This window comes from Nerophis ophidion, linkage group LG22 (genome assembly GCF_033978795.1).
Source record: "Nerophis ophidion isolate RoL-2023_Sa linkage group LG22, RoL_Noph_v1.0, whole genome shotgun sequence".
Classification (NCBI taxonomy): Eukaryota; Metazoa; Chordata; class Actinopteri; order Syngnathiformes; family Syngnathidae; genus Nerophis; species Nerophis ophidion.
The window spans coordinates 17,169,455-17,195,982 of NC_084632.1; positions in this window are offsets into that span (position 1 = coordinate 17,169,455).

Consider the following 26,528-nt stretch of genomic DNA (forward strand, 5'->3'; position numbering starts at 1 on the left):
AGAGTGAGGCACTAAAAAAAAAAAAAAAAAAAAAAGCCACGGCTCCGGGCGGCGGCAGTGGTAGCGTTTCAGAAGTAATTAGACACGTTTATTAGGATAATTTTGGAAAATCCCTTCTCTGGTTATTGTGTTAATAGTATTTTAGTGAGATTCTAAAAGTCATACCTGAAAGTCGAATGCCTACGGTGAACGCCAGAGTCTCGGAGAGAAGCCATGGAGGAGCCAAGATCACAGCTGCTTTTTTGACAGCTGCTGCAAGAGGTCCCATAATCCACCGAAGTCTCCGGTAAGAGCTGACCTAATCCCACAATTTTCCCATCCAAAAACTTGCTGGTTGACGTAGAGAACCATGTTCGCTTGACCGCTCTGTGTTAAAGCTTCAAAACAAATAAACACCGGCTGTGTTTCGGTGCTAAAGGCAGCTGCAATCCACCGCTTTCCACCAACAGCATTCTTATTTATAGTCTCCATTATTAATTGAAAAAATTGCAAAAGAGTCAGCAACACAGATGCCCAAATTACTGTGTAATTATGCGATGAAAAGAGACGACTTTTAGCCGTAAGTGGTGCTGGGCTAAAATGTCCCCTCACACCAATAACGTCACAAACACGCGTCATCATTCCGCGACATTTTTAACAAGAAACTCTGCGAGAAATTTAAAATTTTAATTTAGTAAACTAAACCGGCCGTATTGGCATATGTTGCAATGTTAATTTTTAATCATTGATATATAAACTGCGTGGTCGGTAGTAGTGGGTTTCAGTAGGACTTTAATTTGTATTTAGCATTCCAAACCACACATTTAATACATCAAGAATATTAGCAAATCCCTCATGTAAAGCTGAACACATTAAGAGACTTTTCGTTTGTTTTTTTTTTAAGTTCAGTTTTAAACAACAACAAAAACAAACAAAAAAATCAGTAAGGCATCAAAGGCCAAAAAATGCTTATAGGGGCCATCCCTAATTATTAGTCAATGAAATCAACATTGGTGATTTTTAGGTAAAAAAAAACCAAAAATGTGGATTTTTCTTTTCTTTTCAAAGTACATGCAGCCGACAGGAAAATGTTGCACATAGACTAAGACAAACTTTATTGATCCACAAGGGAAAATTGTTCCACACAGTAGCTGTCACGCCCATGGGATCATGTTTTGTTTTTTTCATGTTTGGTTTTATTTTTTGGATACTCTGTTCCTGTTCCTGCACTTCTTTGTTTTCTTTGTTACCGTGCCAACTCATTGATTTTCACCTTGCCCTCATGTCACGCCCCTATCCCCATGTCATGCACCTGTTTTCAATCGTCATAGCTATTATCTAAACCGGAAGGTGCCAGGAAGTCAGTCTGGCAACTTTACATATCCCTCAACCCGATTGATGCCAAGCCATGCTTTTTATTGTCTCCTACTCATGTCAAGTACGTTTTTGTTTTAATTGTGAAGTGAAGTGAATTATATTTATATAGCGTTTTTTCTCTAGTGACTCAAAGTGCTTTACATAGTGAAACCCAATATCTAATGTTTGCATTTAAACCAGTGTGGGTGGCACTGGGAGCAGGTGGGTAAAGTGTCTTGCCCAAGGACACAACAGCAGTGACTAGGATGGCGGAAGTGGGGATTGAACCTGCAACCCTCAAGTTGCTGGTACGGCCGCTCTACCAACTAGTTATGTCACAGTTCTTTGGTTTTGTGTTCAGTAGTCAAGTTTGTTCTCTGCCATTGTGCGCGCCATTTGTTTGCCTTTTGTTGTATTTGTTAGTGTTAGTAATAAATAAATATGTACTTACATTCACGTCTCGCTCGTGCCAATTTTCCTTTGCGTTGGAAAAACAAACTATGCCATGGTCCAAGTCCTGACAGTAGCTCAATTTCAAAGGTTGGAAAGGGTAAGGCAGGTATTAAGTAGACTAAAAATGGACCATAGCAGCAATATAAAATATAACATATGTAGTATTTACCTATTATATATATATATATATATATACTATTTTTAGTATATAAAGTATTTGGCCACCCATCCAAATGATGAGAATCAGGTGTCCTAATCACTTGGCTCGGTGTGTAAAATCAAGCACTTAGGCATGGAGACTGTTTCAACAAACATATGTGAAAGAATGGGCTGCTCTCTCTGTCCAACAAATCCAGTCGTGAAATAGAATAAAATAGAATACAATGTACTTTATTGGTCCCTGGGGTAAATTCATGCCCTCGCTATTAAATATTCCAAAGTCAACTTTATTATAAGAAAAGTGAAGAATTTTGGAACAACATCAAGTCAGCCACCAAATGCTAGGCCACGTAAACTGACAGAGAGGGGTCAGTGGATGCTGAAGCGCATAGTGCAAAGACTTTCTGCACAGTCAGTTGCTACAGAGCTGCTAACTTCGCGTCACGTCCAGTACGCAGAGAGCTTCATGGAATGGGTTTCCATGGCCGACCAGCAGGATCTAAGCCATACATGCAGTGGTGTAAAGCACGTTGCTACTGGACTCTAGAGCTGTGGAGACGCGTTTTCTGGAGTGATGAATCACACTTTTTCATCTGCAATCTGATGGATGAGTCTGGGTTTGGAAGTTGCCAGGACAACGCTACATTTCGGACTGCATTGTGCCGAGTGTGAAATTTAGTGGAGGAGGAATTATGGTGTGGGGTTGTTTTTCAGGAGTTGGGCTTGGCACCTTAGTTCCAGTGAAAAGGAACTTTGAATGCTCCAGGATACCAGAACATTTTGGAAAATCCCATGGGATGGCACTTCAAGTTCATATGTGAGTAAAGGCAGGTGGCCAAATACTTTTGGCAATGTAGTGTATATACACATACACACGTCTTGTTGCTCGCTTATTATCAAGGCGGGGACGTGAGGCAGCAGAACGGGGTGAGCACATTTCCACAAGAAGTGACGGATGCCAAAGACGGGAGATGAGTCACCGTCGATTGAGGCCTCGTCGGAAGAGTCATGAGGCGCCTGCATGTCAGCATAAATCACCCGGAAATGGGCTGAAACCTTACATCACATCTTGATTTTTATGAATATTTCTCCACCAAGCCGAGACAACCCGCCCTTCTACCCCCCAGCCACCGCCCTCTCGTACTTGCAGCAGCAAATATACAATTTATAATAACGATGAATTGTTGTTGCTACAGTAGCCGTAAAGACATGACATACTGGTTATGAAGATATTGAGTGAAATAGGCCAATAAAAAGGAATAAATAAGGCTGGATGACTGTTACTAAGATTGGAAACATAAATCCAAACTCAGTTTTTTTTTTTTTCTCGATACCATGTTTTTACTGACACGGATAGAGAAGTTCAAGTGCATAAAAGTACAGTCGACTATCTGCACTGACAACGTGACGTGTTATGAAAAGTCAATTTTTACTACAGGTTGCTTCCTTTTCCCCACTTTGGACAATATTGAGTCTCTAAAAGTGATCTGAAGGAAAACTTCTACACAGAAGTTTAATCTATCTCTCATTAGGATGGGCAATATGGCCCAAAATCTATATTTTGATTAAAAAAAATTTCCCCCAAGTATGTAAACAACAAAAATGTCAAAGGATTATTTGAAAATATCAGTAGTGTTATCCATATACTATAGTTAGTAGGGGTGTGGGAAAAGTTTGATTCGAATACGTTGTGCGATTCAAAATCGATTTTTTTTTTTTTCATTAATCCGACAAACCACTACACAGCAATACCATAACAATGCAATCCAATTCCAAAACCAAACCTGACCCAGCAACACTCAGAGCTGCAATAAACAGAACAATTGAGGAGACACAAACACGACACAGAACAAACCAATAGTGAAACAAAAATTAATATTATCAACAACAGTATCAATATCAGTTATAATTTCAGCATAGCAGTGATTAAAAATCCCTCACTGACATTATCATTAGACATTTATAAAAAATTTTAAAAAAGAACAATAATGTCACAGTGGCTTACACTTGCATCGCATCTCATAAGCTTGACAACACACTGTGTCCAATGTTTTCACAAAGATAAAATAAGTCATATTTTTGGTTCGTTTAATACAGGGGTGTCAAACTCAAATACAGAGTGGGCCAAAATTTAAAACTGAACAAAGCCGCGGGCTAAGGTTGAACAAATTAACCTTTTAATAGGGACCCAAACAAGTTTTGCAAGGAATATTGAACAAGCAAGGCTTAAATAGGGCAGCACGGTGGAACAGGGGTTAGTGCATCTGCCTCACAATACGAAGGTCCTGAGTAATCCTGGCTCAATCCCGGGCTCGGGATCTTTCTGTGTGGAGTATTCATGTTCTCCCCGTGACTGCGTGGGTTCCCTCCGGGTACTCGGGCTTCCTTCCATGGAAAAGGCAGAGCTTATATAACGTAATAGTGCAAAATCAACTTTCAAAAAACAAACGAAAAAACATCAGTGGTATATTAAACACAATTTAATTAAAAAAATGAATGCCTCTTTTCTTTTTGCAGCCTTCTGAGGTAAATATCAACATTAACTTTTTCCACAGGCTAATATATTTGAAAATAAAATAAAAATGAGGTGGGCGGGGTTTGGTGGTAGAGGGGGTGTATATTGTAGCGTTCCGGAAGAGTTAGTGCTGCAAGGGTTCCTGGCTATTTGTTCTGTTGTATTTATGTTGTGTTACGGTGCGGGTGTTCTCCCGAAATATGTTTAGTCATTCTTGTTTGGTGTGGGTTCACAGTGTGGCGCATATTTGTAACAATGTTAAAGTTGTTTATACGGCCACCCTCAGTGTGACCTGTATGGCTGTTGACCAAGTATGTGTGTGTAAAAGCCGCATATATTATGTGACTTGGCCAGCACGCTGTTTATATGGAGGAAAAGAGGACGTGACGACATGTTGTAGAGGACGTTAAAAGCAGTGCCTTTAAGGCACACTCCCAATATTGTGGAAATCGGGAGAATGGTTGCCCGGGGAGATTTTCGGGATGGGCTCTAAACTTCGGGAGTCTCCCGGGAAAATCGGGAGGTTTGGCAAGTATGAGTATTAGCGGTGAATGTGGTGTTACCGGCGGGCCAGCTCTAATGTTAATTTGATATTGCCTCAAGGGCCAAATGAAATTAAACAACGGGTCATATTTGAGTTTGATACCCATGGTTTAACAGTTAAAACAAATTTACATTATTGCAATCAGTTGATAAAACAATGTCCTTTACAAATATAAAAGCTTTTTTTTTTTTAAATCTACTATTCTGCTAGCTTTTTTTTTTCCCTTGGCCTCAGTCTGCACCTCCACTCCAGGGCCCAGGCTGAGACCAATTTTTTAATTTTATTTTAAACTTCTATTTTTTTCTCCCATCCCCCACCTCTCTTTGTTTACCTGTATGTCATCTTTTTTGTAAGGGGCGCTGGAAGCCGGCAGACCCGTCAGCGATCCTGTTCTGTCTCCCTGTAATGTTTGTCTAAACTTGAATGGGATTGTGCTGAAAATTTAAATTTTCCTGAAGGAACTCTCCTGATGGAATAAATAAAAAAATGATAAATGGGTTGTACTTGGATAGCGCTTTTCTACCTTCAAGGTACTCAAAGCGCTTTGACACTACTTCCACATTTACCCATTCACACACACATTGATGGAGGGAGCTGCAATGCAAGGCGCCAACCAGCACCCATCAGGAGCAAGGGTGAAGTGTCTTGCTCAGGACACAACGGACGTGAAGAAGTTGGTACTAGGTGGGATTTGAACCAGGGACCCTCGGGTTGCGCACGGCCACTTCTCCACTGCGCCACGCAGTGGGAGAGTGCTATCTAATCTAATGTCAGCAGACTGGGGTAGATCCTGCTGAAATCCTATGTATTGAATGAATACAGAATTGTTTTGAATCAGAAAAATATCGTTTTTGAATCGAGAATGGCGTTGAATCGAAAAAAATCGATATATTATCAAATCATGACCCCAAGAATCGATATTGAATCGAATCGTGGGACACCCAAAGATTCGCAGCCCTAATGGTTAGTATCATTACTGCCCACCTTTGTTTACATTAAGAGCTATAGCTTGCATTTAGCATATCCTCCTAAAGTTTGTTAAATGTAGCATGTTCAGCTATTCTTCGTAAGGAACGTAGTTTGTTTTGCCGCCATGGAGGCGAATATTACTGACTTAGGAAGTGGTTTTGCACTGTGGTGGTACGTTAGCCGCTAGCAAGAATGCAGCTTTGCGTTGAAGATGCTTCTGTTTCCATTGTTGCTGTTAACATTAACACGACGTAACGACAGCACTAAAAGCTCATTTATAAAATCTGTATTCCTATTTCTCATTCACTTATACCAATATTTTGGTACCGGAACCAAAATGTTTTTCGATACTTTTCAAAATAAAGGGGAAAACAACAAAAATAATTGTTGTCTTTATTATAACAAATATTTATAATACATAAAAAAAATGCTTCTTATTTGCAATTAAAGACAAATTTGGGCATTTAATAAAATAGGGAACATACTCACTTTTATTAGTAAGTAAGCAAACAGGTTATAAAGGCTCTTAATTGGACTGCTGGTGTATGCATTAACATATTGGGTCATTTAGGATTGTATTTTTGTTCAAAGTATGTGGGAAAAGTGCTAGGAAATAGATGAAAATAGGCCAGCAATAGTGATTTGGAAGTAGCTAAAACAATGTGTGGACAAATGTTAACCGGTAGCTATGTTTTAGAGCACCGCTTGCAGTGCGGCGCTGCAATTTTCAACTGTATCGTTAGTTTTAAAGCCAAAATAAGTCCACTCCCCCTTTTCTGTCTCCACACTGTTTCTGCTTGCAAGTGGCATTTTTTAAATGGCATTAGAGTATCTTTTATAATTATTCCTCATTAGTACTAAGGTTGCATTTATCCAACATAATGCAACATGTGATAAAAGTGGTCTCCTGGACATCTTACCTGTTAAGCATCTAAAAAAAACAACTTACAGTTCACATACCCAAGGTTAGCTTGGAAGCAAAACTAAGAATACAACTCCACTTTAAACCCAATATAATTATATTCCGTTCATACCGTTGGAGGCAAAATCGTTAAATAAATGATAAATGGGTTGTACTTGTATAGCGCTTTTCTACCTTCAAGGTACTCAAAGCGCTTTGACACTACTTCCACATTTACCCATTCACACACACATTCACACACTGATGGAGGGAGCTGCCATGCAAGGCGCCAACCAGCACCCATCAGGAGCAAGGGTGAAGTGTCTTGCTCAGGACACAACGGACGTGACAAGGTTGGTTCTAGGTGGGATTTGAACCAGTGACCCTCGGGTTGCGCACGGCCACTCTACCACTGCGTCCCACGTCAAATGAAGCTGTATTCAAACTAAGGTTGTCACGATACCACTGTGTTGGTACCCATATCGGTACCAAAATGTCGTAGAATACTTTTTTTTTTTTAAATGAGATCACAAAAAATGGCATTATTAGCTTCATTTTAACAACAAATTTTAAGGTGCATTTAACATAAGTTTCCTATTGCAATCAAAGAAAAAAGTTGTCTTTTAGGAGTAAGTAAGCAATGAAAAGCTCCTAATTTGGCTACTGACATTTGCAGCAACATATTGTGTTATTTCCATTCTATTATTTTGTCAAAATTATAAAGGAAAAGCTGAAAAAAATTGATTATTAATCCATTTGATTATTGTCATGTCTTGGTGATCATGTTTAGTTTGGCTATGTTCTGTTTGGTTTTTGTCAGTTCCTGTTTTGAGGCGGCATAGCTCGGTTGGTAGAGTGGTCGTGCCAGCAATTTGAGGGTTGCAGGTTCGAGTCCCGCTTCCACCATCCAAGTCACTGCCGTTGTGTCATTGGGCAAGGCACTTTACCCACCTACTCCCAGTGCCACCCACACTGGTTTAAATGTAACTTCGATATTGGGTTTCACTATGTAAAGCGCTTTGAGTCACTAGAGAAAAGCGCTATATAAATATAATTCACTTCACTGTTTTGTTTCCATGACAACCCATTAGTTTTCACCTGTTCTCATGTCACGCACCTGATTCATTTGGACTCATGCACCTGTTGTTAATCACGTCACCACTATTTAAGCCTGTAGTTGCCAGGCAGTCAACCTGGCGACTTCATATTCATGCTCTGCACTCTTGACACTGAGTACTCTGTCCAGGTCATAGTTCATGCTGCTCGTTTCTTGCCACATACGTTTTCTTGTTTATTCAGGCCACAGTTTAGTGAGTTTTTTTTAGTTCATGTTTTCATGTCCATAGTTCACGTTATAGAAATAGTTTTTGTTTTCTTAGCCAAGTTGTTTACTTCCGCTGTGAGCGCCTTTTGTTTTCACTTTTTGATAGATTAATTAAAAGATGTCATTACCTTCAGTCGCTTTGCTCCACGGGAAAACAAACCGCACCAAAGTCAACGTCATGACATCCATTTACTTTTAATATCTGGTTATTTTCCGTTTCAACATGTTACATTTACATTTCTGATAAAGTGAAATAATCACTTATTGTGTTGTTTGCTTTACATTAGGTTTGGATGATACCACAAATGTAGGTATCGATCCGATACCAAGTAGTTACAGGATCATACATTAGTCATAGTCAAAGTCCTCGTATGTCCAGGGACCTATTTCCAGGGTTTGTAAACAAAATGATTTTTTTTTTTTTTTAAATAAAAAATATTTTGTGACGATAAATAGACGTAATCATAGCAGTATCGACTAGATGCGCTATTGTACTTGACGCCGGTGAGCTATTGTATTCTTCTACGGTGTGTAGTGAAGCATGTTTAGGTATTCTTTGTCCTACAGGGATGATACTTGGAAGAAACTTACTTTATTTTTCGCCATGGAGGTGAGGATTAGTGATTTAGTAGTAGCAAAAACACTGCCGACTGCGGTTGGACGTTATCCGTTAGCTAGATAGCCATGTAGTGAAGCCCCTTTTGCTGAGCATCATTTCAATATTATATCATCACCTTTAGTTTTACAGCCAAAATGCGCCCATTCTCCTTTTCCTGTGTCTGCTTGTAAGTACTCTGTGATTGTGTGCTGCCGAACATGCTCCTCTGCTGGAAAAGCCAGCAATATCACCATCTTGCCTGTTAAAAATAAAAATAAAAAAGGGGGGAACTGGTACTTTTCTTACAGCGTATAGTACCGTTTTCGATTTATTAGTGCCGCGATACTATACTAGTACCGGTACACCGTACAGCCCTAATTTAAACAAAGGGTACCAGACAAGGCAGCATGGGAACAAACGGGTACAACAATCCCCCGAGGAATCATGCTTGCACTAAAGACCTTAGAGTGTGTGCCAACAGACTAAGCACTGGCAGCCTGCAGGTGTAAGGGTGTTCCATCACATTGGCGTAGGTGTAGCGACACAATTATCCCCGCAGACTACAGTGTGAGGTAAATGTCAGTCAGAGGCACTCTGTGTCTGGCTGAATTAATAAACAGGAAAAACACCTGGCAGTGCCTTTTAGAACATCAAACTATGCAAACGCCGTAATATCAGAACATTTTATATACATTAAGTATACTTGCGGACATAATCCAGAGCATTGCTTTGCAATGATCTCTTTGGAAATACCAATATAAAGAAATACATTTGTTTTGTTGAAAATGCTTTATTTGGTTTATTTGCAAAAAAATACACATTTAACTTTGAAGATGTTATTAGTCATTGTGGAGAGGCGGAACCGACGGGCCGACAATGCCCAAGATGGTGGCAAGGAGGCGGAGAATGCGGCTGAGCGGAGAGCTGGGGTGTGCTGGAAGCGCCGCCGCCGCAATCTAAATCAGGTGTGTGGATCGCGCACCGGCACACAATTGACTCATCTCCTCACACTGTACAAAAGGGGAGAAGGAGGAAAAATCGAGGCAGAAGGAGTAGGAGAACCCGCAGCAGTACCTGAGGACCGAGAGCGCCAGAAAGCGAGCTGAAGACAGCGACGATGCGGTCGGCTGAAAGTGAGCAAGGAGCGAGCAGGAGAGAAGAAGCTGAAAAGCGACCCGACCGCAGACAAGCTTGTGTTATTGAAAGAATAAACAAGAGTCAAACCTCTGAAAACCATGTCCTTCCTTGATGGTCCTGGGAACGCGCACGACGACAGCAAGAGTCTGTCACTGTCATGTTATAATTCCATTATCGATCCGTTGTGATGAAGAAGGAGCTTAGCCGAAAGGCAAAGCTCTCAATTTACCGGTCGATCTAGGTTCACATCCTCACCTATGGTCATGAGCTTTGGGTTATGACCGAAAGGAAAAGATCACGGGTACAAGCGCCCGAAATGAGTTTCCTCCGCCGGGTGGCGGGGCTCTCTCTTAGAGATAGGGCGAGAAGCTCTGCCATCCGGGAGGAGCTCAAACTAATCCCACTGCTCCTCCACATCGAGAGGATTCAGATGAGGTGGTTTGGGCATCTGGTCAGGATGCCATCCCAACGCCTCCCTAGGGAGGTGTTTAGGGCACGTCCGACTGGTAGGAGGCCACGGGGAAGACCCAGGACACGTTGGGAAGACTATGTCTCCCGGCTGTGTGACGGTTTGCTGGCATCGTGGTGCGGGTTCATTCTCTCAAGGATGCAGTCGGATTGGACATAGCGTGAAGGTAGGAAATGATAATTAATTTATGCTCTATAAACAGACTAGGAACAGAAAAACTTGCACAAGGCACTAAAGGCAAAAGAAACAGAACTAGCATTGGCGCTAGAAAGAACTAAAAGCGCTAGCATGTGAGGTAGGGAACAAACAAAAGAAGCATAGCGCGGAAGCTAGCAAGTACAAGAAACAGTTCTTTACCACAATTAGGAAACAGCGTCGTCACCTGTTGCACGGAACAGAAACTAGGATGCAAGGATGAGTAACGGAAAAGGCAGGCTTGAATAAGGGGAGTATCTACAAAGCGGGTGCATTTGATCAACTGTATTCTTGATAATAGAGGTAAACTATTGGTATTGTTCATAATCAATAGCGCTTTTTCTATTGGTATTTGTATTGCTCCAGTTGTAGTGTAAAAATGGTCATTGTCATTTCTATATGATTATTTATTTCACTAACTGTTTATTTGCTATCACTTTTACGATCGTATTTGTACATATCGTATGTGCTGGTGTTGTTCTATTGTCGTTGTTTTTGTTGTTTTTGCTGTTGTTTTTGTCTCTCTGTCTAATCCCCCTCTTATCCCCACAATTTCCCCCTCTGTCTTCCTTTTTTTCTCTTTCTATCCCCTCCTGCTCCGGCCCGGCTGCACAAAATGTTTGTATGAATACATTTAATAAAGTCAAATTCAAATAAGGCAACAAGAGAAGTAGCCTACAATTCTCTTTTGTAAAGTAAATCTGAACAGCCGATATGGGCATCTACATCAGGTATATGATTTGCCTGAGAAGCTGGACAGGACAAAAAAAAAACAAAAAAAAACAAGAGGTAGGTGACGCTAATACGTAACAGAACAAAACAGGAAGTGCCACCAGGAACTCAGGAAATCAAATACTAACAACATGAGATAAAAACCGGAAAAACAAAACCCAAATGAGACATAATCCGGGCAGCGGATCATGACAGGCTGGCCTGGGAACACTTCAGGATCTCCCAGGAAGAGCTGGACGAGTGGCTGTGGAGAGGAAAATCTGAGCTTCCCTACATAGGCTGCTGCCCCCGTGACCCGAACTCGGAAGAAGATGGATAGATGCTATAATTCCATAATATTTAGTTGGTAAATAATAACTATTTACATAATAATGAAAACAAAAAAATTATTTCTGTGTATTTTTATTTATGTACAATTTATTATTATTAGGGGTGGGCAAATTAATGCGTTAATTACGAGTTAACTCATAAATCTATTAACGCCGACAATTATTTTATCGCGTATTTGCGTATGTTGTTTACATGCCTTTATTTTGTTAACGCCTTTTCTTATAAAGATGGCGGCGCCCAGACGGGCTTCGGCGTGGAGGGGCTCTTGGTAAAGATGGAACATTTGGCAAAAATACCGGACAATTCTGCAAATTTCATGGCTGGCTTACAGCGTGGTCACTCCGGGATCACTTACGACCGCCAGACAATTCTGGATGTGGATAGATCGGGCCGTTTTGGACTGAATGACGCGTGCTTGCTAGACCGGCTAGCTAGCATGGGAATACTTTGCCGGCTACATCCAGCGGCCTGTGAAGCAGCGGAGTATATGTGTTGTCTGTCTATTTATGAATAATGCAGACGAAGAGTTTTGGCTGAGTTGTTAACGTTTACTTTCAGAGCGTGCATATCACAACATACAAGATGCCGTCATGGCGACACACAACCTTTACCGGGCTACCGCGCATGCTCGTCACTCCTGTTGCATGCTGGGTAGGGTAGTATTTTTATTCCCTGCCTCATAACATCACAATATAGTACCATGTATATGCGTTCAGTTTATCAAAGCACCAAGCAAACAATCGGAAAATTCCCATCATATCAATTCCTAGATATGGTCATAATTATTTTAAGTGCACTACGCATAATAAACACAACATTATTAATATTGCTACTATGGATAATTTAATCAAAAATTCCCTAAAACAGCCCACTACCTATAATATTGTTTTTTTTTAAACATAAGATCCCTGATAAAAAAAATGTTCCTGCTGTTACCTCAGAAATTGCCTGTTCGGATGTTATGATTGTGGCTCAGAGATTTGTATGTAGATTATATTTATTTTCCATAACAAAGAGGATAACTTAAATACCCTGGCAGTGGAAATAAGCTTAAATGTTTGTATTTACATTTTTTGAGTTGATTTACATAAAATATGCTATTTAACTGCTACTGTTTAACAAGTACTGATTTGAATTGTGTTTGCACAACAAATGTTTTGGCGCTTTTGTTCATGTGGGAGAATATTCCAATAAAGGTGCACTACACACTACTTTTGAATTCATTATTGGGCTTTGTGTATACAATGCAGTTAATTTCGATTAATCAGAGAAAAAGTGTGATTAACTTCGATTAAAATTGTTAATCGTTGCCCAGCCCTAATTATTATGATTACTATTATTTAGTATTTGTCAAAAATGGCAAGGATTCTATTTCAATTCGGTTGAGAATCACTTCTGGCTTTATCTGAGGGACCTGACTCTGGGTTCTCCGTGTCACCAGTACAGCGTAATACAGTGTTTATTTTCCTCCCATTACAGCCTGCTTGCACGCTGAAGTGAGGTGTGCATGACATGTACACTAAACACGTACACACGCACGCTTTCCATTCTGACGCCTAATTACAGTAACGCAGCCAGAGATATTCACAGCATTTAGGGAGCTGCTGACACTCGGGTGTTAAAGGCTGATAAGCAACACTCCTTCCTCCTCGCCGTCTCTCATCTCAGGAGGGGCATGCAGGCCCTGGCTACAAGACCCAGTGGAAGCATGTGCGGTAGCGATGAATACCTAAATATCTGGAGGGAATAGCGCACAAAAGCGGACAACGAGAATCCCGGCTTGGAAGGGAGGAAGCTGGAGCCCATGGAGATTCCTATCACAACTGGCGGGTGTAGAAAGAGAGCATGGACATGTTACTGTGTAAGCCCCGGTTGGAGGATAAGCTGTTTGTACACACACCAGACAGGCTTTTCATTACTCGCTATTTAGTCATGCTGCATTTACAGGTCGGCAGCCATGTAACCGCCGATGTTCTCGGCCACCGTGCCAAGGTAGCAACGCGGTTGCGGCGTCACAGCCGCTGTGACCGTGGTCTTGGATCCCGGGAAGTTTGCTTGGTGAGGTGCGATCAAACGGCGTAGGTGCACGCTGTTCAAAAGCAGCTTTGTGAAAAGCCTCAGTAATTACAGTAGAGGCTCGGCGATGGGGAAGACACCATGTCTGCAGCAAAAAGATGGGGGATGAAAAGAGCATCTGTGGAGCTTGGAAATGTCAGAAAAACACATCATAGTGTTATGATCCGCTGCCCGGATCATATCATTCTGGTTTTCTTCCGTTTTTGTATTATATTCTGCTAATTTTTGCCTTAGTTCCTGGTTTGTTCTGTTACCATAGTTTCTTATTTGTTTCCCCTGCTTCTTGTTTACGGACACACACCTTTATGTAATTACTCTCCTTATTTAAGCCTGCCTTTTCCGTTGACTCGTCCTCGCTTCCTAGTTTTTGTTGCACGCAACAAGTGACGACACTGATTCACGATTCTGGTAAACCTGCTTTGTATTTGCTAGCTTCCGCGCTATGCTTTTGTGTTTTCTGGCTCCCATTCTAGCTATTTGTTTTGCCTATTGTGCCTAGCGCAAGTTTTCTGATTATAGTCTGCTCTTTAGTTTAAATAAATCATTATTTCTTACCTTTACGCTGTGTCCAACCCCGAACTGCATCATTGAGAGAAAGACCCGCACCACTATGCAAGCCAATCGTCCCACATAGTACTTTAAGTGCAGTGGTTCTCAAATGGGGGTACGCGTACCCCTGGGAGTACTTGAAGGTATGCCAAGGGGTATGTGAGATTTTTTTTTAAATATTCTAAAAATATCAACAATTCAAAAATCCTTTATAAATATATTTATTGAATAATACTTAAACAAAATATGAATGTAAGTTCATAAACTGTGAAAAGAAATACAACAATGCAATATTCAGTATTGACAGCTAGATTTTTTTGTGGACATGTTCCATAAATATTGATGATAAAGACTTATTTTTTTGTGAAGAAATGTTTAGAATTAAGTTCATGAATCCAGATGGATCTCTATTACAATCCCCAAAGAGGGCACTTTAAGTTGATGATTACTTCTATGTGTAGAAATCTTTATTTATAATTGAATCACTTGTTTATTTTTCAACAAGTTTTTAGTTATTTTTATATCTTTTTTTCCAAATAGTTCAAGAAAGACCATTACAAATGAGACATTTTTTGCACTGTTATACAATTTAGTAAATCAGAAACTGATGACATAGTGCTGCATTGTACTTTTTTATCCCTCTTTTTCATCCAAAATGATTTGCTCTGATTAGAGGGTACTTGAACTACAGAAATGTTCACAGGGGGTACATCACTGAAAAAAGTTTGAGAACCACTGCCTTAGTGGGGTGCAAGATGTGGTATTATACACCCTCATGTATTAATTTTCTACCCTTTACTCTTTGAGGCTATGTTCATAAATACATGGCTTTTTTTCTTACTGTATATTTATCAACCCCTCTTCCTAACGATTAATGGATTTCCTTTGGGCAACATATTACAAGATTTTAAACGCTATCATCTAACCTTTGAAGCTAGATTGGACGATTGAACTAGCTGTTTGCAATTTGGTCAGTTATATTTTTTCGATACAAAAAAATCTAACAGGAACACCAGCGGCTTAAGTTATAATTCATGATTGAACAGAACATTTGTATGCACACACACACGCTCATACATATATACATACATATATATATATACATATATATATATATATATATATATATATATATATATATATATATATATATATATATATATATATATATCCATCCATCCATTTTCTACCGCTTATTCCCTTTTGGGGTCGCGGGGGGCGCTGGCGCCTATCTTAGCTACAACCGGGCGATATATATATATATATATATATATATATATATATATATATACATATATATATATATATATATATATATGTGAGAAAATCACAAGACTACTTCATCTCTACAGAACTGTTTCATGAGGGGTTCCCTCAATTGTCAGAAGATTTTCTGAACATTTCCTGACAATTGAGGAAACCCCTCATGAAACAGTTCTGTAAAGATAAAGTAGCCTTGTGATTTTTCCCACACATACATATATTGCGCTCTACCACGGTATCAAGCACTATTCTCTGGATAATCTAATAAAGACATCCATCCATTTTCTACCGCTTGTCCCTTTTGGGGTCATGGGGGTAGCTGGTGCCTATCTCAGCTGCATTCGGGCGGAAGGCGGGATACACCCTGGACCAGTCGCCACCTCATCGCAGGGCCAACACAGATCAATCAATCAATGTTTACTTATATAGCCCTAAATCACTAGTGTCTCAAAGGGCTGCACAAACCACCACGACATCCTCGGTAGGCCCACATAAGGGCAAGGAAAACTTACACCCAGTGGGACATCGGTGACAATAATGACCCAGTGGGACGTCGGTGACAATGATGACTATGAGAACCTTAGAGAGGAGGAAAGCAATGGATGTCGAGCGGGTCTAACATGATACTGTGAAAGTTCAATCCACAATGGATCCAACACAGTCGCGAGAGTCCAGTCCAAAGCGGATCCAACACAGCAGCGAGGGTCCCGTTCACAGCGGAGCCAGCAGGAAACCATCCCAAGCGGAGGCGGATCAGCAGCGCAGAGATGTCCCCAGCCGATACACAGCCAAGCAGTACATGGCCACCGGATCGGACCGGACCCCCTCCACAAGGGAGAGTGGGACATAGAAGAAAAAGAAAAGAAACGGCAGATCAACTGGTCTAAAAAGGGAGTCTATTTAAAGGCTAGAGTATACAAATGAGTTTTAAGGTGAGACTTAAATGCTTCTACTGAGGTGGCATCTCGAACTGTTACCGGGAGGGCATTCCAGAGTACTGGAGCCCGAACGGAAAACGCTCTATAACCCGCAGACTTTCTTTGGGCTTTGGGAATCACTAACAAGCCAGAGTCCTTTGAACGCAGATTTCTTGCCGGGACATATGGTACAATACAATCGGCAAGATAGGATGGAGCTAGACCGTGTAGTATTTTATACGTAAGTAGTAAAACCTTAAAGTCACATCTTAAGTGCACAGGAAGCCAGTGCAGGTGAGCCAGTACAGGCGTAATATGATCAAACTTTCTTGTTCTTGTCAAAAGTCTAGCAGCCGCATTTTGTACCAACTGTAATCTTTTAATGCTAGACATGGGGAGACCCGAAAATAATGCGTTACAGTAGTCGAGGCGAGACGTAACAAACGCGTGGATAATGATCTCAGCGTCTTTAGTGGACAGAATGGAGCGAATTTTAGCGATATTACGGAGATGAAAGAAGGCCGTTTTAGTAACGCTTTTAATGTTTGCCTCAAAGGAGAGAGTTGGGTCGAAGATAATACCCAGATTCTTTACCGTGTCGCCTTGTTTAATTGTTTGGTTGTCAAATGTTAGAGTTGTATTATTAAATAGAGTTCGGTGTCTAGCAGGACCGATAATCAGCATTTCCGTTTTTGTGGCGTTGAGTTGCAAAAAGTTAGCGGACATCCATTGTTTAATTTCATTAAGACACGCCTCCAGCTGACTACAATCCGGCGTGTTGGTCAGCTTTAGGGGCATATAGAGTTGGGTGTCATCAGCATAACAGTGAAAGCTAATACCGTATTTGCGTATGATGTCACCTAGCGGCAACATGTAGATGCTGAAGAGTGCAGGGCCAAGGACCGAACCCTGGGGAACTCCGCACGTTACCTTAACGTAGTCCGAGGTCACATTGTTATGGGAGACACACTGCATCCTATCAGTAAGATAAGAGTTAAACCAAGACAGGGCTAAGTCTGACATACCAATTCGTGTTTTGATACGTTCTAATAAAATATTATGATCGACGGTATCGAAAGCAGCGCTAAGATCGAGGAGCAGCAACATAGATGACGCATCAGAATCCATCGTTAGCAATAGATCATTAGTCATTTTTGCGAGGGCTGTCTCCGTGGAGTGATTTGCCCTGAAACCGGATTGAAAGGTTTCACATAGATTGTTAGACGCTAAGTGTTCATTTAACTGCTCCGCAACAATTTTTTCAAGGATTTTTGAAATAAAGGGAAGGTGAGACACCGGTCGGTAGTTTACCATGAGGTCAGGATCGAGGTTAGGTCTTTTAAGAAGAGGATGAATAACCGCTTTTTTGAATGCTAGGGGAACAGTGCCCGAGGAGAGTGATAAGTTTATAATATTTAGCACTGATGGACCTAATAATACAAAGAGCTCCTTGGTCAGTTTCCCAGGAAGAGGGTCAAGTAAACATGTTGTCTGTTTTATTCCATTTACACGTTGTAACAATTCCTCTAATGTTATTTCCTCAAAACGAGAGAAACTATTTTGGAGGGCAGTATCCGCCGTATATACCATCGTATCAGTGTTAATAGAACTCCATTGTAGCTGGGACGCATTGTCTTTAATCTCCTTTCTAATGACTTCAATTTTCTTACTAAAGAATTGCATAAAGTCATCAGCTGAGTGGGTTGAGCTACTGGAAGGGGTCCCTTATTGGGTTAGTCTTTGGTATGATTCGGCCAGGGTTTGAACTCACAACCTACCGATCTCAGGGCAGACATTCTAACCACCAGGCCACTGAATGCCCTACCATCCCTTTTTTTTTTAGTTTAAACTTTATGTAAATCCCTTTAGATAGGCGAAAATCCTGACTGGTTTGGACTGAACATTTCGCACAATGTTACAGTACACCTCCCAAAACCCCTCAAGTCGGCATGGCTCACTACCTCGTACATGGCCTGAATATTAAGACCCAAAATTGTGTTTCGCAGCAGAATAACACTCGCCGGCCAAAATATTACCCACATGGGTCTTTGCAAAGATAATCTTCTGCTTTGATTCATACTCCCTGACAGGTATCAATTTAACAATGTGTTTTTATTACTGTAGCTTGCAGCTGTGTTGAACTGTTTTGACTGTGAATTAGGGCTGGGCGATATGGCCTTTTTTTAAATATCTCGATATTATTAGGCCATATCGCGATACACGATATACATCTCGATATTTTGTCTTGGCCTTGAATTAACACTTGATACATATAATCACGGCGTGGCGCAGTGGGAGAGTGGCCGTGCGCAACCCGAGTGTCCCTGGTTCAAATCCCACCTAGTACCAACCTCGTCACGTCCGTTATGTCCTGAGCAAGACACTTCACCTTGCTCCTGATGGCTCCTCCTTGGCGCCTTGCATGGCAGCTCCCTCCATCAGTGTGTGAATGTGTGTGTGAATGGGTAAATGTGGAAGTAGTGTCAAAGCGCTTTGAGTACCTTGAAGGTAGAAAAGCGCTATACAAGTACAACCCATTTATCATTTATCATTTAGTATGATGATTCTATGTGTCTACATTAAAACATTATTGTTCATATTGCATTAATATATGCTCATACCAAAATGGATACATGGATGATACAGCAGAGGATTGGGAGAATGTCATGTGGTCAGATGAAACCAAACTAGAACTTTTTGGTATAAACTCAACTCGTCGTGTTTGGAGGAAGAAGAATACTGAGTTGCATCCCAAGAACACCAAACATACTGTGAAGCATGGGGGTGGAAACATCATGCTTTGGGGCTGTTTTTTCTGCTAAGGGGACAGGACGATTGATCCGTCTTAAGGAAAGAATGAATGGGGCCATGTATCGTGAGATTTTGAGCCAAAACCTCCTTCCATCAGTGAGAGCTTTGAATGGTTGACCAAATACTCATGTTCCACCATAATTTACAAATAAATTCTTTAAAATTCCTACAATGTGAATTCCTGGATTTTTTTTTCACATTATGTCTCTCACAGTTGAAGTGTACCTATGATGAAAATTACAGACCTCTGTCATCATTTTAAGTGTGAGAACTTGCACAATCGGTGGCTGACTAAATACTTTTTTGCCCCACTGTAGATTATAAATCGCACCCCTGGCCAAACTATGAAAAAAACTGCGATTTATAATCCGAAAAATACGGTTTTCAGTAAAATGTAACAAATTGGTAATGCATTTCCTTCTGGTAAATGGGTTATATTTGTACAGCGCTTTTCTACCTTCAAGGTACTCAAAGCACTTTGACACTATTTCCGCATTCACCCATTCACACACACTGATGGAGGGAGCTGCCATGCAAGGCCCGAACCACGACCCATCAGTAGCAAGGGTGAAGTGTCTTGCTCAAGGACACAACGGAAGTGTCAAAGTTGGTGGAAGGTGGGGATTAAACCAGGAACCCTCAGGTTGCTGGCACGGCCACTCTCCCAACCGCGCCACGCCGTCCCTTATGATGAACCTCTACTGTAAAACCGAAGGAAAGCACACATTGGTACTGCTTTCCCAATGCATGTTAACAGAAGCAGCTGCAAACAAACGGAATTATTCGCATAAATCCTTCCCCATTGTTGAAGATGGATTTGAAGACGTTACAGGATCCCAGGCCTTGCATACAAAACATGCAGGACCCTGGCCAGTATTTCAGCCGGCAAACACACAAGGCACGTCTTGAGCACACACCCGAGGCGGGGAAACCTAATAACTACAAATTCTGTGTTAGTACTGACGTCCAGGCATAACACACCTTCAAACAGCCTCAAATCCTTTTTGCTGTTGACTGATTACTGCCTGGTTTTGCCTTCTCATTCTGGATCAACTGTCATTGACAACAGCAATGCTTTATCTCTTGAACAGTTTGGGAAAATACAGCTTGTGCTTGATTAAAGGGGAAGTGCCCTTTTTTTTTCTTTGCCTATCGTTCACAATCATTATAAAAGACATGACGACGGATGGATTTAAAAAAAAAAAAAAATCAATCTAACTCTTAAAAAAACGCACAGAAATGTCCGCTCGCAACGGAGCCGATGAGAGGTCCTCTATTTTGCCCATAAAATCCAACAAATAACCAACCAAAAACGGCCATCAATACTCCATTTACACTTCTTGATTTGAATATTAACCAAGTATTATTGATATTGTTATTATAAGCGCCCTTTTTTTTTGTTTGCCTATCGTTCACAATCATTATAAAAGACATGACGACGGATGGGGGGCATTAAAGACATTAAAGCAGCAGATACAAGCAGACACTTCTACATACAGCTATGAATAAAAAGTAAAATAAACATATCCACTGTGGTGGCCTCTGCGGTGTTTCACGCCATCGTCCGCTGGGGTGGAGGGAGCATGGCCAGAGACAGAAGCAGACCCAACAAGGCAACCAAGACAGCCGACTCCACTCTCGGCCAGTGTCCAGTCCGCATGGATGAGAGATGATACGTCCAAGGTGACTGAGGTGTCCGACACCTGCTCACCCAGTCAAGACACCGCGAAGCCTCTCCGTCCCAGTAGCTCAGTGCTAGCTCCGCAGTCCTGTCCCCCTCATCCGCATCTCCTCCAGTACATCCAAACAGACTCTGGTGTAGCAGAGACCCTGCAGCTGGTCTCCATGGCCAAAAGGCTCCCGGGAGGCAGATCCAGAAGTCCACAAAAAAAGCACCACAGAGGTCACGGAAGTGCCACCCCTTGTCACACAGTCCCAAAGGGGTCCCGGACCAAAATGCAAACAAATATAATAATACATGAAAACAAGAGGGAAACACAAAAGGATGACACAAGAGCACAGAACTCCTGCCTACAGCAGCCACTACAGCAGCGCCATCTTGGGAAAAAAAAAAAAAAAAAATTGTATGGCCATACAAAACTCATGATCAGACATGACAGATGAAAACTAAATCAGTTGATATGGTAACAAGACAAACAAGGAAATGCAAAACAGAACTAAATGTCAAAACAACTAAACATAGCATGACCGCAACAAAACATGAACCATAGGCGTGACAATAACAACCTATACAGATACATACAGTCGAGGAATTAACACATTATTACGCCTAATTTTGTTGTGATGCCCCGCTGGAAGCTTTAAACAATGTAACAAGGTTTTCCAAAATAAATCAAATCAAGTTACGGAAAAAAATGCCAACTCCCGAAAAAGATAACAGGCACAGACTTGGACTTGGATTGTTTCTTCGATGCAGATAATATCTGGGACGAGCCAGGCATGAACGTGAGTACATATTTATTGATATTTTAACAAAACTACACAAAAAGGCAAACAAAAGGCGCGCGCAGTGGCGGAGAAGAAATACTTGGCTACAAAAACAAATGACTAGAACAAAGGCTGTAAACTAAAAACGTGAAACAAAAACACTTGCGCTGTGGCATGAATTAGAAACCAAAAACTTGCACAGAGGCATAAATACAAAACTTACATGGCGTGGTCAAAAACGAACAGCAAGGCATGAAGGTAGGTGCATGGAAATGTGGGTAAGGTAGGTAGGTAAAGTTGCCAGGATGAAGACAGAAACAGAATGGCTTAAATAATGACTTTGGTAATTATTAGCAGGTGTGAGAACTGGGGACCAGGGCGTGACTTGTGGGCAAAGTGAAAATCAATGAGTTGGCATGGAAACGAAAAAAAACCAGGAAGTGCAAAAACAGAACTGAGTGTCCAAAAAACAAAACATAACCTGACCAAACATGAAAAAAACAAAACACGATTCATAGGCGTGACAGAAGAAGGTCAATTTTGCCCCAAGTGGTGGACTTCAAAGAAACTGTTCCAAGCCTGGCGCTAAGGCCGAGGACACTGGCTGGAGGCGGGGTGGTAAAAAACATCAGTAGAAGAGGATGCACAATAGAATATTTAAACATACGTACCTTGCCTAAAGAAACTACTTACCTAACAGATACCACCCAGTACATGGCCTCTTCAACCTGCTACCCTCTGGAAGGAGGTTGTCAGAAGTATTTGTTGTTGAATCCCAAGATGCAGAGACGGAGGCAGGCATAGAATATGAGGACATTATTTAATATAAATAATAGAACAAGAACAAACAAAAAGCATGCACGTGGGCGGAATAACAAACTAAGGGAGCTAGCACTGGAAGCTAGAAAAAAAAAAGGAACTTTAGCATGGAAGCTAGAGGATAGCAAACAGAACAACTGGAAATAACTAATGGCTAACAAGAACAGCTTACCGCTACGACGACCAGGACAAAATATAGCACGACAGGTAATAGCTGAAAAGAATCACAGACACGACAAGAGCAACATATGGCAACGACAAGTCCGAATGACAATACAATGATCCATCAACTGACAAGACAAAGCAGGTACAAATAGGATCAGGCTGATTGGCAACAGGTGTGGCCAGGTGCCAATCAGCCGCAGCTGAGGAGGAACACAACACTCAGGGAACAAGACAGGAAGCTGACAAAATAAGAGCACTAGACAGGAACTAAAGACATTGGATACTATACCCAGAGGAAACAGACAAATGCAGAGGAAAAAACTAAAACATAGACAAACTGTCAGGGGAAAGCCTGACAGAGGTAAAGATCTATTCGCGCCAGGACCACCAGAATGTCTCCCAGTCTGTATCTCCAGGCTGTGAGGCTGCTAAATGAACAGCCTGCCTCTTTGCTGCCCCAGACCATCTTATTACCTCACTCTTCATCACCTCAATAATTGTGCTCTGGACATTTTATTGCTGCAACATCAACGCAACACCCATCAGACATCTGACTGTTCCCACCGCCATACCCCTCCATTCGTGATCTTCTTGACAATGCTAAACTGTAAACTATAGTCAACCTGCACAATTTTTAACCAACACAACTACTAAGCAAGTTATACAATCTCTTGTACTGTCACAGATTGACTACTCCCAAGCAATCTGGCCTAATGCATGTAAACAAGAACTAAATAAAATAAATTTTACCCAAAATAGAGCTGACAGACTAGCTCTCCATTGCTCATTTAGGACGGGCATTGAGATTATGCATCATGAAATGTCATGGATAAGAGTTGGTGAAAGTTTTATTCTATTTAAAAAAAAAATCTGTACATACCGTAAACCTGCATATCTGTAGTCTCAGCTGTTGCTTGCTAGTGACAGTCACAACTATGGTACCAGGTTAGCCCTAAAACAAACCTGGGCAAATTAAGGCCCGGGGGCCACATGCGTTCCGTTAAGCTTTTCAATCTGGGCCGCCGGACATTCCCAAATTTTTTTGTTTTTAGATCTTTAAGATGGAAAGTGTAGCTGCCATTATGATGTATTGTGATGTTTTCTAATGACCGCAAGTCTTCGACTGTACAAAATATTTCAATGGTTGAAATCTGCGCTTTTGCATGATGTACCAGTTACTATGGTAATCTAATTAGTTACTATGGTAATCTAATTAGTTACTATGGTCATCTAATTAGATACTATGGTAATCTACGTCATAGCAGCTCAGACGAGCCGCCAAGCAGTGTGGGTGGGAAGCGTTTCCACAGACGCGGAAGGAGCTTTTCACAACCAAGATTAGTTGTATATCTGATGTATCAGATTGCAGGTGGGTTTATTTTGTACGGTTCACGTTCAAATTTCACTGTTTGTTGCATTTGTGTTGCGTTTCACTTGATTGTAAAATATGTCGATCGAAAGGGTGTGTGACATTCATATTTTGTCAATATTCAGTGTTTTATCTTTTGTAGAAAAATGTAGAATTCCATTACGTTTTTTTAAGGTGGTCTGTCATAACGTTTTTAGCATTCAATCAGACATTATTGTGAGTTTTTGTATTAGTAGTCCTAAAAAAATAGATATTCCGGCCCCCAAACACATTGTTTTCTCTAAATGTGGCCCTCAAGTCAAAATAATTGCCTAGGCCTGCCCTACGAGGTGCTCTAACCCGTCTTAAACACAAAACTGATGTTTTGAAAATGACTGTTTTGGTTAGGGCAATCACTTACTGGAATCGACTTCCACAATATCTGCTTTCAATCACCAGCATAGTGGGTTTTAAGAATAGACTAAGAGGAGAAGTATTGCGGAAAGAGATTATTCTAGATCAGTGGTTCTCAAATGGAGGTACGCGTCCCCCTGGGGGTACTTGAAGGTATGCCAAGGGGTACGTGAATTTGTTTAAAAATATTCTAAAAATAGCAACAATTCAAAAATCTTTTATAAATATATTTATTGAATAATACTTCAACAAAATATGAATGTAAGTTCATAAACTGTGAAAAAAAATGCAACAATGCAATATTCAGTGTTGACAGCTAGATTTTTTGTGGACATGTTCCATAAATATTTATTTTTTTGTGAAAAAATGTTTAGAATTAAGTTCACGGTTCCAGATAGATCTCTATTACAATCCCCAAAGAGGGCACTTTAAGTTGATGATTAATTCTATGTGTAGAATACTTTATCTATAATTGAATCACTTGTTTATTTTTCAACAAGTTTTTAGTTATTTTTAGTTATATTTAGATGTATTTAAAGTTCAAGAAAGACCACTACAGTTATATAATTTGATAAATCACAAACTGATGACATAGTGCTGTATTTTACTTCGTTATCTTTTTTTTCAACCAAAAATGCTTCGCACTGATTAGCGGGTACTTGAATTAAAAAAATGTTCACAGGGGGTACATCTCTGAAAAAAGCTTGAGAACCACTGTTCTAGATTGTACCTAATGTCATGACTTTTTTTATTGACTATTGACTATTTTATTGACTGTGGGACAAGCAGTAGAAAATTGACTTTTTCGTCCCTCATTGTTTGTCTTTGGTACACTAATTTTTAGGCCATTTGTTCTGTTTTTTTTTTTGCAAAAATGTATACATCTATTTTTATATTGCTCTTTTTATCCTTGGTATGAACATTATTATGGAAAGTCGAAGTTATTATTATTTTTTTTTGTTTCTTTGTTGTTGTTATTTTTGTAAAACAACTTTTTATTATTTGATCATGTTGTACTGCATTGTAATATTTTGTTTTGTGATTGTGGTAGGTGCGTGGCCCGCGCACCTACAGCAAAGGGAGTGTGGCAGAACCGGCTTCGAGATTAGCGACAGGTGAGTGGTTGACACAGCTGAGAGTGTTTGTCTAATCACCTGTCGCTCTGTTAAAGGCAGCAGTCGGGAAGGAGAGGTGGTGGACGGTGGAGCACGAGAGAAAGCAAGTTTGACAGACATTTTCTGAAAAGGACAACAAGACGCTTTATTGCAAAATAAACATTGTTGAGAATCTGGAGGAGTCTGTCATGTCAATGCTTGGTGATCCAGGGAACCCCGAGGAGAGAACCCTCCACAGGGATGTTTTAGCCTGGTCCCCAGGACGAATAGTCTCCACTGCGGTGTAGACTAATGGGAATCCTTCATAAACTAAACATCAATGCGGTTTCTATGCCGCTGGACAAAGCTCAAACAAAATCTCGTTGACATGTATGACTTAAGTGTTATTATGACAATGACAATAAAGGAATTGATTGATTGATTGATTGATGGTTCGTCCTCTTTTTTGAGGGATACGGGATGAGGATGCTAACAAAACAGACACTACGGCATAATTATCTGCGGTCTTCTGTAGCTGGCATTAACAAGCTGTTGCAGGCCTGCCCAATTTCCCCGATACCAACCCTTGATGCTGAGTGTCAAGATAGCGTATGTTCGGCTAAAACAAAGACACATGTATCCACAACTTACCCCTCCATGTTTTCTCAAGTTCAAAGTAGTGTTGTGCCGATACCAATATTTTGGTACCGGCACCAATACCAAAATTATTTCGATATTTTTATGAATAAAGGGGACCACAAACTATGCCATTATTGGCTTTATTTTAACAAAAAACATTACGGTACATTAAACATATGTTTCTTATTGCAAGTTTGTTCTTAAAGGGGAACATTATCACCAAGCGTCAATATTTACCTTGATGTTGCAGAAACAAGACCATGTATTTTTTCAACCGATTTCCGAACTCTAAATGGGTGAATTTTGGCGGATTAAACGCCTTTC